Below are 14077 nucleotides of genomic sequence, written 5' to 3' on the forward strand. Positions count from 1 at the left end.
TAGAGGGCTATGGTGAAAAAGGAAATATCCTCAGATGAAATCTGGAAAGAAGCTTTCTGAGAAACTGCTTAGTGTTCTGTTAATTCATCTCACAGAGTTACATCTGTATTTCGTGGATCTCTTTGCTAGCCTTATTTCTGTGGAATCTGAGAACAGATATTTCGGATCCCTTGGAAGACTATAGGGCCAAAGGAAATATCCTCCGATAACAAAGAGAAAGAAGCTTTCTGAGAAACTTCTTTGTGTTCTGCGAAATCATCTGACAGAGTTACAGCTTTCCCCTCAAGAAGCCTTTCGCTAAGACAGATCTTGTGAAATTGGCAAAGTGATATTTGGAAGCCCATAGAGGGCTATGGTGAAAAAGGAAATATCCTCCGATGAAATCTGGAAAGAAGCTTTCTGAGAAACTGCTTAGTGTTCTGTTAATTCATCTCACAGAGTTACATGTGTATTTCGTGGATCACTTTGCTAGCCTTATTTCTGTGGAATCTGAGAACAGATATTTCGGATCCCTTGGAAGACTATAGGGCCAAAGGAAATATTCTCCGATAACAAAGAGAAACAAGCTTTCTGAGAAACTTCTTTGTGTTCTGTGAAATCATCTCACAGAGTTACAGCTTTCCCCTCAAGAAGCCTTTCGCCAAGACAGTTCTTGTGGAATTGGCAAAGTGATATTTGGAAGCCCATAGAGGGCTATGGTGAAAAAGGCAATATCCTCAGATGAAATCTGGAAAGAAGCTTTCTGAGAAACTGCTTAGTGTTCTGTTAATTCATCTCACAGAGTTACATCTGTATTTCGTCGATCTCTTTGCTAGCCTTATTTCTGTGTAATCTGAGAACAGATATTTCGGATCCCTTGGAAGACTATAGGGCCAAAGGAAATATCCTCCGATAACAAAGAGAAAGAAGCTTTCTGAGAAACTTCTTTGTGTTCTTTGAAATCATCTCACAGAGTTACAGCTTTCCCCTCAAGAAGCCTTTCGCTAAGACAGTTCTTGTGGAATTGGCAAAGTGATATTTGGAAGCCCATAGAGGGCTTTGGTGAAAAAGGAAATATCCTCCGATGAAATCCGGAAAGAAGCTTTCTGAGAAACTGCTTAGTGTTCTGTTAATTCATCTCACAGAGTTACATCTTTATTTCGTCGATCTCTTTGCTAGCCTTATTTCTCTGGAATCTGAGAACAGATATTTCGGATCCCTTGGAAGACTATAGGGCCAAAGGAAATATCCGCCGATAACAAAGAGAAAGAAGTTTTCTGAGAAACTTCTTTGCTTTCTGTGAAATCATCTCACAGAGTTACAGCTTTCCCCTCAAGAAGGCTTTCGCCAAGACAGTTCTTGTGGAATTGGCAACGTGATATTTGGAAGCCCATAGAGGGCTATGGTGAAAAAGGAAATATTCACAGATGAAATCTGGAAAGAAGCTTTCTGAGAAACTGCTTAGTGTTCTGTTAATTCATCTCACAGAGTTACATCTGTTTTTCGTGTATCTCTTTGCTGGCCTTATTTCTGTGGAATCTGAGAACAGATATTTCGGATCCCTTGGAAGACTATAGGGCCAAAGGAAATATCCTCCGATAACAAAGAGAAAGAAGCTTTCTGAGAAACTTCTTTGTGTTCTGTGAAATCATCTCACAGAATTACAGCTTTCCCCTCAAGAACCCTTTCGCCAAGACAGTTCTTGTGGAATTGGCAAAGTGATATTTGGAAGCCCATAGAGGGCTATGGTGAAAAAGGTAATATCCTCAGATGAAATCTGGAAAGAAGCTTTCTGAGAAACTGCTTAGTGTTCTGTTAATTCATCTCACAGACTTACATGTGTATTTCGTGGATCTCTTTGCTAGCCTTATTTCTGTGGAATCTGAGAACAGATATTTCGGATCCCTTGGAAGACTATAGGGCCAAAGGAAATATCCTCCGATAACAAAGAGAAAGAAGCTTTCTGAGAAACTTCTTTGTGTTCTGAGAAATCATCTCACAGTGTTACAGCTATCCCCTCAAGAAGCCTTTCGCTAAGACAGTTCTTGTGGAATTGGCAAAGTGATATTTGGAAGCCCATAGAGGGCTATGGTGAAAAAGGAAATATCCTCCGATGAAATCTGGAAAGAAGCTTTCTGAGAAACTGCTTAGTGTTCTGTTAATTCATCTCACAGAGTTACATCTGTATTTCGTGTATCTCTTTGCTAGCCTTATTTCTGTGGAATCTGAGAACCGATATTTCGGATCCCTTGGAAGACTATAGGGCCAAAGGAAATATCCTCCGATAACAAAGAGAAAGAAGCTTTCTGAGAAACTTCTTTGTGTTCTGTGAAATCATCTCACAGAATTACAGCTTTCCCCTCAAGAACCCTTTCGCCAAGACAGTTCTTGTGGAATTGGCAAAGTGATATTTGGAAGCCCATAGAGGGCTATGGTGAAAAAGGAAATATCCTCAGATGAAATCTGGAAACAAGCTTTCTCAGAAACTGCTTAGTGTTCTGTTAATTCATCTCACAGAGTTACATGTGTATTTCGTGGATCTCTTTGCTAGCCTTATTTCTGTGGAATCTGAGAACAGATATTTCGGATCCCTTGGAAGACTATAGGGCCAAAGGAAATATCCTCCGATAACAAAGAGAAAGAAGCTTTCTGAGAAACTTCTTTGTGTTCTTTAAAATCATCTCACAGAGTTACAGCTTTCCCCTCAAGAAGCCTTTCGCTGAGACAGTTCTTCTGGAATTGGCAAAGTGATATTTGGAAGCCCATAGAGGGCTATGATGAAAAAGGAAATATCCTCAGATGAAATCTGGAAAGAAGCTTTCTGAGAAACTGCTTAGTGTTCTGTTAATTCATCTCACAGAGTTACATCTGTATTTCGTGGATCTCTTTGCTAGCCTTATTTCTGTGGAATCTGAGAACAGATATTTCGGATCCCTTGGAAGACTATAGGGCCAAAGGAAATATCCTCCGATAACAAAGAGAAAGAAGCTTTCTGAGAAACTTCTTTGTGTTCTGCGAAATCATCTGACAGAGTTACAGCTTTCCCCTCAAGAAGCCTTTCGCTAAGACAGATCTTGTGAAATTGGCAAAGTGATATTTGGAAGCCCACAGAGGGCTATGGTGAAAAAGGAAATATCCTCCGATGAAATCTGGAAAGAAGCTTTCTGAGAAACTGCTTAGTGTTCTGTTACTTCATCTCACAGAGTTACATGTGTATTTCGTGGATCACTTTGCTAGCCTTATTTATGTGGAATCTAAGAACAGATATTTCGGATCCCTTGGAAGACTATAGGGCCAAAGGAAATATTCTCCGATAACAAAGAGAAAGAAGCTTTCTGAGAAACTTCTTTGTGTTCTTTGAAATCATCTCACAGAGTTACAGCTTTCCCCTCAAGAAGCCTTTCGCCAAGACAGTTCTTGTGGAATTGGCAAAGTGATATTTGGAAGCCCATAGAGGGCTATGGTGAAAAAGGAAATATCCTCAGATGAAATCTGGAAAGAAGCTTTCTGAGAAACTGCTTAGTGTTCTGTTAATTCATCTCACAGAGTTACATCTGTATTTCGTCAATCTCTTTGCTAGCCTTATTTTTGTGGAATCTGAGAACAGATATTTCGGATCCCTTGGAAGACTATAGGGCCAAAGGAAATATCCTCCGATAACAAAGAGAAAGAAGCTTTCTGAGAAACTTCTCTGTGTTCTTTGAAATCATCTCACAGAGTTACAGCTTTCCCCTCAAGAAGCGTTTCGCTAAGACAGTTCTTGTGGAATTGGCAAAGTGATATTTGGAAGCCCAAAGAGGGCTTTGGTGAAAAAGGAAATATCCTCCGATGAAATCCGGAAAGAAGCTTTCTGAGAAACTGCTTAGTGTTCTGTTAATTCATCTCACAGGGTTACTACTTTATTTCGTCGATCTCTTTGCTAGCCTTATTTCTGTGGAATCTGAGAACAGATATTTCGGATCCCTTGGAAGACTATAGGGCCAAAGGAAATATCCGCCGATAACAAAGAGAAAGAAGCTTTCTGAGAAACTTCTTTCTTTTCTGTGAAATCATCTCACAGAGTTACAGCTTTCCCCTCAAGAAGGCTTTCGCCAAGACAGTTCTTGTGGAATTGGCAAAGTGATATTTGGAAGCCCATAGAGGGCTATGGTGAAAAAGGAAATATTCACAGATGAAATCTGGAAAGAAGCTTTCTGAGAAACTGCTTAGTGTTCTGTTAATTCATCTCACAGAGTTACATCTGTATTTCGTGGATCTCTTTGCTAGCCTTATTTCTGTGGAACCTGAGAACAGATATTTCGGATCCCTTGGAAGACTATAGGGCCAAAGGAAATATCCTCCGATAACAAAGAGAAAGAAGCTTTCTGAGAAACATCTTTGTGTTCTCTGAAATCATCTCACAGAATTACAGCTTTCCCCTCAAGAACCCTTTCGCCAAGACAGTTCTTGTGGAATTGCCAAAGTGATATATGGAAGCCCATAGAGGGCTATGGTGAAAAAGGTAATATCCTCAGATGAAATCTGGAAAGAAGCTTTCTCAGAAACTGCTTAGTGTTCTGTTAATTCATCTCACAGACTTACATGTGTATTTCGTGGATCTCTTTGCTAGCCTTATTTCTGTGGAATCTGAGAACAGATATTTCGGATCCTTTGGAAGACTATAGGGCCAAAGGAAATATCCTCCGATAACAAAGAGAAAGAAGCTTTCTGAGAAACTTCTTTGTGTTCTGTGAAATCATCTCACAGAGTTACAACTATCCCCTCAAGAAGCCTTTCGCTAAGACAGTTTTTGTGGAATTGGCAAAGTGATATATGGAAGCCCATAGAGGGCTATGGTGAAAAAGGAAATATCCTCCGATGAAATCTGGAAAGAAGCTTTCTGAGAAACTGCTTAGTGTTCTGTTAATTCATCTCACAGAGTTACATCTGTATTTCGTGGATCTCTTTGCTAGCCTTATTTCTGTGGAATCTGAGAACAGATATTTCGGATCCCTTGGAAGACTATAGGGCCAAATAAATATCCTCCGATAACAAAGAGAAAGAAGCTTTCTGAGAAACTTCTTTGTGTTCTGTGAAATCATCTCACAGCGTTACAGCTTTCCCCTCAAGAAGTCTTTCGCCAAGACGGTTCTTGTGGAATTGGAAAAGTGATATTTGGAAGCCCATAGAGGGCTATTGTGAAAAAGGAAATATCCTCAGATGAAATCTGGAAAGAATCTTTCTGAGAAACTGCTTAGTGTTCTGTTAATTCATCTCACAGAGTTACATCTATATTTCATCGATTTCTTTGCTAGCCTTATTTCTGTGGAATCTGAGAACAGATATTTCGGATCCCTTGGAAGACTATAGGGCCAAAGGAAATATCATCCGAAAACAAAGAGAAAGAAGCTTTCTGAGAAACTTCTTTGTGTTCTTTGAAATCATCTCTCATAGTTACAGCTTTCCACTCAAGAAGCCTTTCGCTAAGACAGTTCTTGTGGAATTGGCAAAGTGATATTTGGAAGCCCATAGAGGGCTATGGTGAAAAAGGTAATATCCTCAGATGAAATCTGGAAAGAAGCTTTCTGAGAAACTGCTTAGTGTTCTGTTAATTCATCTCACAGACTTACATGTGTATTTCGTGGATCTCTTTGCTAGCCTTATTTCTGTGGAATCTGAGAACAGATATTTCGGATCCCTTGGAAGACTATAGGGCCAAAGGAAATATCCTCCGATAACAAAGAGAAAGAAGCTTTCTGAGAAACTTCTTTGTGTTCTGAGAAATCATCTCACAGTGTTACAGCTATCCCCTCAAGAAGCCTTTCGCTAAGACAGTTCTTGTGGAATTGGCAAAGTGATATTTGGAAGCCCATAGAGGGCTATGGTGAAAAAGGATATATCCTCCGATGAAATCTGGAAAGAAGCTTTCTGAGAAACTGCTTAGTGTTCTGTTAATTCATCTCACAGAGTTACATGTGTATTTCGTGGATCTCTTTGCTAGCCTTATTTCTGTGGAACCTGAGAACAGATATTTCGGATCCCTTGGAAGACTATAGGGCCAAAGGAAATATCCTCCGATAACAAAGAGAAAGAAGCTTTCTGAGAAACTTCTTTGTGTTCTTTGAAATCATCTGACAGAGTTTCAGCTTTCCCGTCAAGAAGCCTTTCGCTAAGACAGTTCTTGTGGAATTGGCAAAGTGATATTTGGAAGCCCATAGAGGGCTATGGTGAAAAAGGAAATATCCTTCGATGAAATCTGGAAAGAAGCTTTCTGAGAAACTGCTTAGTGTTCTGTTAATTCATCTCACAGCGTTAAATCTGTATTTCGTCTATCTCTTTGCTAGCCTTATTTCTGTGGAATCTGAGAACAGATATTTCGGATCCCTTGGAAGACTATAGGGCCAAAGGAAATATTCTCCGATAACTAAGAGAAAGAAGCTTTCTGAGAAACTTCTTTGTGTTCTGTGAAATCATCTCACAGAGTTACAGCTTTCCCCTCAAGAAGCCTTTCGCCAAGACAGTTCTTGTGGAATTGGCAAAGTGATATTTGGAAGCCCATAGAGGGCTATGGTGAAAAAGGCAATATCCTCAGATGAAATCTGGAAAGAAGCTTTCTGAGAAACTGCTTAGTGTTCTGTTAATTCATCTCACAGAGTTACATCTGTATTTCGTCAATCTCTTTGCTAGCCTTATTTCTGTGTAATCTGAGAACAGATATTTCGGATCCCTTGGAAGAGTATAGGGCCAAAGGAAATATCCTCCGATAACAAAGAGAAAGAAGCTTTCTGAGAAACTTCTTTGTGTTCTTTGAAATCATCTCACAGAGTTACAGCTTTCCCCTCAAGAAGCCTTTCGCTAAGACAGTTCTTGTGGAATTGGCAAAGTGATATTTGGAAGCCCATAGAGGGCTTTGGTGAAAAAGGAAATATCCTCCGATGAAATCCGGAAAGAAGCTTTCTGAGAAACTGCTTAGTGTTCTGTTAATTCATCTCACAGAGTTACATCTTTATTTCGTCGATCTCTTTGCTAGCCTTATTTCTGTGGAATCTGAGAACAGATATTTCGGATCCCTTGGAAGACTATAGGGCCAAAGGAAATATCCTCCGATAACAAAGAGAAAGAAGCTTTCTGAGAAACTTCTTTGTGTTCTGTGAAATCATCTCACAGAATTACAGCTTTCCCCTCAAGAACCCTTTCGCCAAGACAGTTCTTGTGGAATTGGCAAAGTGATATTTGGAAGCCCATAGAGGGCTATGGTGAAAAAGGTAATATCCTCAGATGAAATCTGGAAAGAAGCTTTCTCAGAAACTGCTTAGTGTTCTGTTAATTCATCTCACAGACTTACATGTGTATTTCGTGGATCTCTTTGCTAGCCTTATTTCTGTGGAATCTGAGAACAGATATTTCGGATCCCTTGGAAGACTATAGGGCCAAAGGAAATATCCTCCGATAACAAAGAGAAAGAAGCTTTCTGAGAAACTTCTTTGTGTTCTGAGAAATCATCTCACAGTGTTACAGCTATCCCCTCAAGAAGCCTTTCGCTAAGACAGTTCTTGTGGAATTGGCAAAGTGATATTTGGAAGCCCATAGAGGGCTATGGTGAAAAAGGAAATATCCTCCGATGAAATCTGGAAAGAAGCTTTCTGAGAAACTGCTTAGTGTTCTGTTAATTCATCTCACAGAGTTACATCTGTATTTCGTGGATCTCTTTGCTAGCCTTATTTCTGTGGAATCTGAGAACAGATATTTCGGATCCCTTGGAAGACTATAGGGCCAAAGGAAATATCCTCCGATAACAAAGAGAAAGAAGCTTTCTGAGAAACTTCTTTGTGTTCTGTGAAATCATCTCACAGAATTACAGCTTTCCCCTCAAGAACCCTTTCGCCAAGACAGTTCTTGTGGAATTGGCAAAGTGATATTTGGAAGCCCATAGAGGGCTATGGTGAAAAAGGAAATATCCTCAGATGAAATCTGGAAACAAGCTTTCTCAGAAACTGCTTAGTGTTCTGTTAATTCATCTCACAGAGTTACATGTGTATTTCGTGGATCTCTTTGCTAGCCTTATTTCTGTGGAATCTGAGAACAGATATATCGGATCCCTTGGAAGACTATAGGGCCAAAGGAAATATCCTCCGATAACAAAGAGAAAGAAGCTTTCTGAGAAACTTCTTTGTGTTCTTTAAAATCATCTCACAGAGTTACAGCTTTCCCCTCAAGAAGCCTTTCGCTGAGACAGTTCTTCTGGAATTGGCAAAGTGATATTTGGAAGCCCATAGAGGGCTATGATGAAAAAGGAAATATCCTCAGATGAAATCTGGAAAGAAGCTTTCTGAGAAACTGCTTAGTGTTCTGTTAATTCATCTCACAGAGTTACATCTGTATTTCGTGGATCTCTTTGCTAGCCTTATTTCTGTGGAATCTGAGAACAGATATTTCGGATCCCTTGGAAGACTATAGGGCCAAAGGAAATATCCGCCGATAACGAAGAGAAAGAAGCTTTCTGAGAAACTTCTTTCTTTTCTGTGAAATCATCTCACAGAGTTACAGCTTTCCCCTCAAGAAGGCTTTCGCCAAGACAGTTCTTGTGGAATTGGCAAAGTGATATTTGGAAGCCCATAGAGGGCTATGGTGAAAAAGGAAATATTCACAGATGAAATCTGGAAAGAAGCTTTCTGAGAAACTGCTTAGTGTTCTGTTAATTCATCTCACAGAGTTACATCTGTATTTCGTGGATCTCTTTGCTAGCCTTATTTCTGTGGAACCTGAGAACAGATATTTCGGATCCCTTGGAAGACTATAGGGCCAAAGGAAATATCCTCTGATAACAAAGAGAAAGAAGCTTTCTGAGAAACATCTTTGTGTTCTGTGAAATCATCTCACAGAATTACAGCTTTCCCCTCAAGAACCCTTTCGCCAAGACAGTTCTTGTGGAATTGCCAAAGTGATATATGGAAGCCCATAGAGGGCTATGGTGAAAAAGGTAATATCCTCAGATGAAATCTGGAAAGAAGCTTTCTCAGAAACTGCTTAGTGTTCTGTTAATTCATCTCACAGACTTACATGTGTATTTCGTGGATCTCTTTGCTAGCCTTATTTCTGTGGAATCTGAGAACAGATATTTCGGATCCTTTGGAAGACTATAGGGCCAAAGGAAATATCCTCCGATAACAAAGAGAAAGAAGCTTTCTGAGAAACTTCTTTGTGTTCTGTGAAATCATCTCACAGAGTTACAACTATCCCCTCAAGAAGCCTTTCGCTAAGACAGTTTTTGTGGAATTGGCAAAGTGATATATGGAAGCCCATAGAGGGCTATGGTGAAAAAGGAAATATCCTCCGATGAAATCTGGAAAGAAGCTTTCTGAGAAACTGCTTAGTGTTCTGTTAATTCATCTCACAGAGTTACATCTGTATTTCGTGGATCTCTTTGCTAGCCTTATTTCTGTGGAATCTGAGAACAGATATTTCGGATCCCTTGGAAGACTATAGGGCAAAATAAATATCCTCCGATAACAAAGAGAAAGAAGCTTTCTGAAAAACTTCTTTGTGTTCTGTGAAATCATCTCACAGAATTACAGCTTTCCCCTCAAGAACCCTGTCGCCAAGACAGTTCTTGTGGAATTGGCAAAGTGATATTTGGAAGCCCATAGAGGGCTATGGTGAAAAAGGTAATATCCTCAGATGAAATCTGGAAAGAAGCTTTCTCAGAAACTGCTTAGTGTTCTGTTAATTCATCTCACAGACTTACATGTGTATTTCGTTGATCTCTTTGCTTGCCTTATTTCTGTGGAATCTGAGAACAGATATTTCGGATCCCTTGGAAGACTATAGGGCCAAAGGAAATATCCTCCGATAACAAAGAGAAAGAAGCTTTCTGAGAAACTTCTTTGTGTTCTGTGAAATCATCTCACAGTGTTACAGCTATCCCCTCAAGAAGCCTTTCGCTAAGACAGTTCTTGTGGAATTGGCAAAGTGTTATTTGGAAGCCCGTAGAGGGCTATGGTGAAAAAGGAAATATCCTCCGATGAAATCTGGAAAGAAGCTTTCTGAGAAACTGCTTAGTGTTCTGTTAATTCATCTCACAGAGTTACATCTGTATTTCGTGGATCTCTTTGCTAGCCTTATTTCTGTGGAATCTGAGAACAGATATTTCGGATCCCTTGGAAGACTATAGGGCCAAATAAATATCCTCCGATAACAAAGAGAAAGAAGCTTTCTGAAAAACTTCTTTGTGTTCTGTGAAATCATCTCAGAGAGTTACAGCTTTCCCCTCAAGAAGTCTTTCGCCAAGACGGTTCTTGTGGAATTGGAAAAGTGATATTTGGAAGCCCATAGAGGGCTATTGTGAAAAAGGAAATATCCTCAGATGAAATCTGGAAAGAAGCTTTCTGAGAGACTGCTTAGTGTTCTGTTAATTCATCTCACAGAGTTACATCTGTATTTCGTCGATCTCTTTGCTAGCCTTATTTCTGTGGAATCTGAGAACAGATATTTCGGATCCCTTGGAAGACTATAGGGCCAAAGGAAATATCCTCCGATAACAAAGAGAAAGAAGCTTTCTGAGAAACTTCTTTGTGTTCTGTGAAATCATCTCACAGAGGTACAGCTTTCCCCTCAAGAATCCTTTCGCCAAGACAGTTCTTGTGGAATTGGCAAAGTGATATTTGGAAGCCCATAGAGGGCTTTGGTGAAAAGGAAATATCCTCCGATGAAATCCGGAAAGAAGCTTTCTGAGAAACTGCTTAGTGTTCTGTTAATTCATCTCACAGAGTTACATCTTTATTTCGTCGATCTCTTTGCTAGCCTTATTTCTGTGGAATCTGAGAACAGATATTTCGGATCCCTTGGAAGACTATAGGGCCAAAGGAAATATCCGCCGATAACAAAGAGAAAGAAGTTTTCTGAGAAACTTCTTTGTTTTCTGTGAAATCATCTCACAGAGTTACAGCTTTCCCCTCAAGAAGGCTTTCGCCAAGACAGTTCTTGTGGAATTGGCAACGTGATATTTGGAAGCCCATAGAGGGCTATGGTGAAAAAGGAAATATTCACAGATGAAATCTGGAAAGAAGCTTTCTGAGAAACTGCTTAGTGTTCTGTTAATTCATCTCACAGAGTTACATCTGTATTTCGTCGATCTCTTTGCTAGCCTTATTTCTGTGGAATCTGAGAACAGATATTTCGGATCCCTTGGAAGACTATAGGGCCAAAGGAAATATCCTCCGATAACAAAGAGAAAGAAGCTTTCTGAGAAACTTCTTTGTGTTCTGTGAAATCATCTCACAGAATTACAGCTTTCCCCTCAAGAACCCTGTCGCCAAGACAGTTCTTGTGGAATTGGCAAAGTGATATTTGGAAGCCCATAGAGGGCTATGGTGAAAAAGGTAATATCCTCAGATGAAATCTGGAAAGAAGCTTTCTCAGAAACTGCTTAGTGTTCTGTTAATTCATCTCACAGACTTACATGTGTATTTCGTGGATCTCTTTGCTAGCCTTATTTCTGTGGAATCTGAGAACAGATATTTCGGATCCCTTGGAAGACTATAGGGCCAAAGGAAATATCCTCTGATAACAAAGAGAAAGAAGCTTTCTGAGAAACTTCTTTGTGTTCTGTGAAATCATCTCACAGTGTTACAGCTATCCCCTCAAGAAGCCTTTTGCTAAGACAGTTCTTGTGGAATTGGCAAAGTGTTATTTGGAAGCCCATAGAGGGCTATGGTGAAAAAGGAAATATCCTCCGATGAAATCTGGAAAGAAGCTTTCTGAGAAACTGCTTAGTGTTCTGTTAATTCATCTCACAGAGTTACATCTGTATTTCGTGGATCTCTTTGCTAGCCTTATTTCTGTGGAACCTGAGAACAGATATTTCGGATCCCTTGGAAGACTATAGGGCCAAAGGAAATATCCGCCGATAACAAAGAGAAAGAAGCTTTCTGAGAAACTTCTTTGTGTTCTGTGAAATCATCTCACAGAGTTACAGCTTTCCCCTAAAGAAGTCTTTCGCCAAGACGGTTCTGGTGGAATTGGAAAAGTGATATTTGGAAGCCCATAGAGGGCTATGGTGAAAAAGGAATTATCCTCAGATGAAATCTGGAAAGAAGCTTTCTGAGAAACTGCTTAGTGTTCTGTTAATTCATCTCACAGAGTTACGTGTGTATTTCGTGGATCACTTTGCTAGCCTTATTTCTGTGGAATCTGAGAACAGATATTTCGGATCCCTTGGAAGACTATAGGGCCAAAGGAAATATCCTCCGAAAACAAAGAGAAAGAAGCATTCTGAGAAATTTCTTTGTGTTCTTTGAAATCATCTCACATAGTTACACCTTTCCACTCAAGAAGGCTTTCGCTAAGACAGTTCTTGTGGAATTGGCAAAGTGATATTTGGAAGCCCATAGAGGGCTATGGTGAAAAAGGAAATATTCACAGATGAAATCTGGAAAGAAGCTTTCTGAGAAACTGCTTAGTGTTCTATTAATTCATCTCACAGAGTTACATCTGTATTTCGTGGATCTCTTTGCTAGCCTTATTTCTGTGGAATCTGAGAACAGATATTTCGGATCCCTTGGAAGACTATAGGGCCAAAGGAAATATCCGCCGATAACAAAGAGAAAGAAGCTTTCTGAGAAACTTCTTTGTGTTCTGTGAAATCATCTCACAGAGTTACAGCTTTCCCCTCAAGAAGTCTTTCGCCAAGACGGTTCTTGTGGAATTGGAAAAGTGATATTTGGAAGCCCATAGAGGGCTATTGTGAAAAAGGAAATATCCTCAGATGAAATCTGGAAAGAAGCTTTCTGAGAAACTGCTTAGTGTTCTGTTAATTCATCTCACAGAGTTACATCTATATTTCATCGATTTCTTTGCTAGCCTTATTTCTGTGGAATCTGAGAACAGATATTTCGGATCCCTTGGAAGACTATAGGGCCAAAGGAAATATCATCCGAAAACAAAGAGAAAGAAGCTTTCTGAGAAACTTCTTTGTGTTCTTTGAAATCATCTCTCATAGTTACAGCTTTCCCCTCAAGAAGCCTTTCGCCAGGACAGTTCTTGTGGAATTGGCAACGTGATATTTGGAAGCCCTTAGAGGGCTATGGTGAAAAAGGAAATATTCTCAGATGCAATTTGGAAAGAAGCTTTCTGAGAAACTGCTTGGTGTTCTGTTAATTCATTTCCCAGAGTTACATCTGTATTTCGTGGATCTCTTTGCTAGCCTTATTTCTGTGGAATCTGAGAACAGATATTTCGGATCCCTTGGAAGACTATAGGGCCAAAGGAAATATCCTCCGATAACAAAGAGAAAGAAGCTTTCTGAGAAACTTCTTTGTGTTCTGTGAAATCATCTCTCAGAGTGACAGCTTTCCCCTCAAGAAGCCTTTCGCCAAGACAGTTCTTGTGGAATTGGCAAAGTGATATTTGGAAGCCCATAGAGGGCTACGGTGAAAAAGGAAATATCCTCAGATGAAATCTGGAAAGAAGCTTTCTGAGAAACTGCTTAGTGTTCTGTTAATTCATCTCACAGAGTTACATGTGTATTTCGTGGATCTCTTTGCTAGCTTTATTTCTTTGGAATTTGAGAACAGATACTTCGGATCCCTTGGAAGACTATAGAGCCAAAGGAAATATCCTCCGATAACAAAGAGAAAGAAGCTTTCTGAGAAACTTCTTTGTGTTCTTTGAAATCATCTCACAGAGTTACAGCTTTCCCCTCAAGAAGCCTTTCGCTAAGACAGTTCTTGTGGAATTGGCAAAGTGATATTTGGAAGCCCATGGAGGGCTATGGTGAAAAAAGAAATATCCTCCGATGAAATCCGGAAAGAAGCTTTCTGAGAAACTGCTTAGTGTTCTGTTAATTCATCTCACAGAGTTACATCTGTATTTCGTGGATCTCTTTGCTAGTGTTATTACTGTGGAATCTGAGAACAGATATTTCGGATCCCTTGGAAGACTACAGGGCCAAAGGAAATATCCGCCGATAACAAAGAGAAAGAAGCTTTCTGAGAAACTTCTTCGTTTTCTGTGAAATCATCTCACAGAGTTACAGCTTTCCCCTCGAGAAGGCTTTCGCCAAGACAGTTCTTGTGGAATTGGCAAAGTGATATTTGGAAGCCCATAGAGGGCTATGGTGAAA

The sequence above is a fragment of the Macaca fascicularis genome, chromosome 2 (genome assembly GCF_037993035.2).
Source record: "Macaca fascicularis isolate 582-1 chromosome 2, T2T-MFA8v1.1".
NCBI lineage: Eukaryota > Metazoa > Chordata > Mammalia > Primates > Cercopithecidae > Macaca > Macaca fascicularis.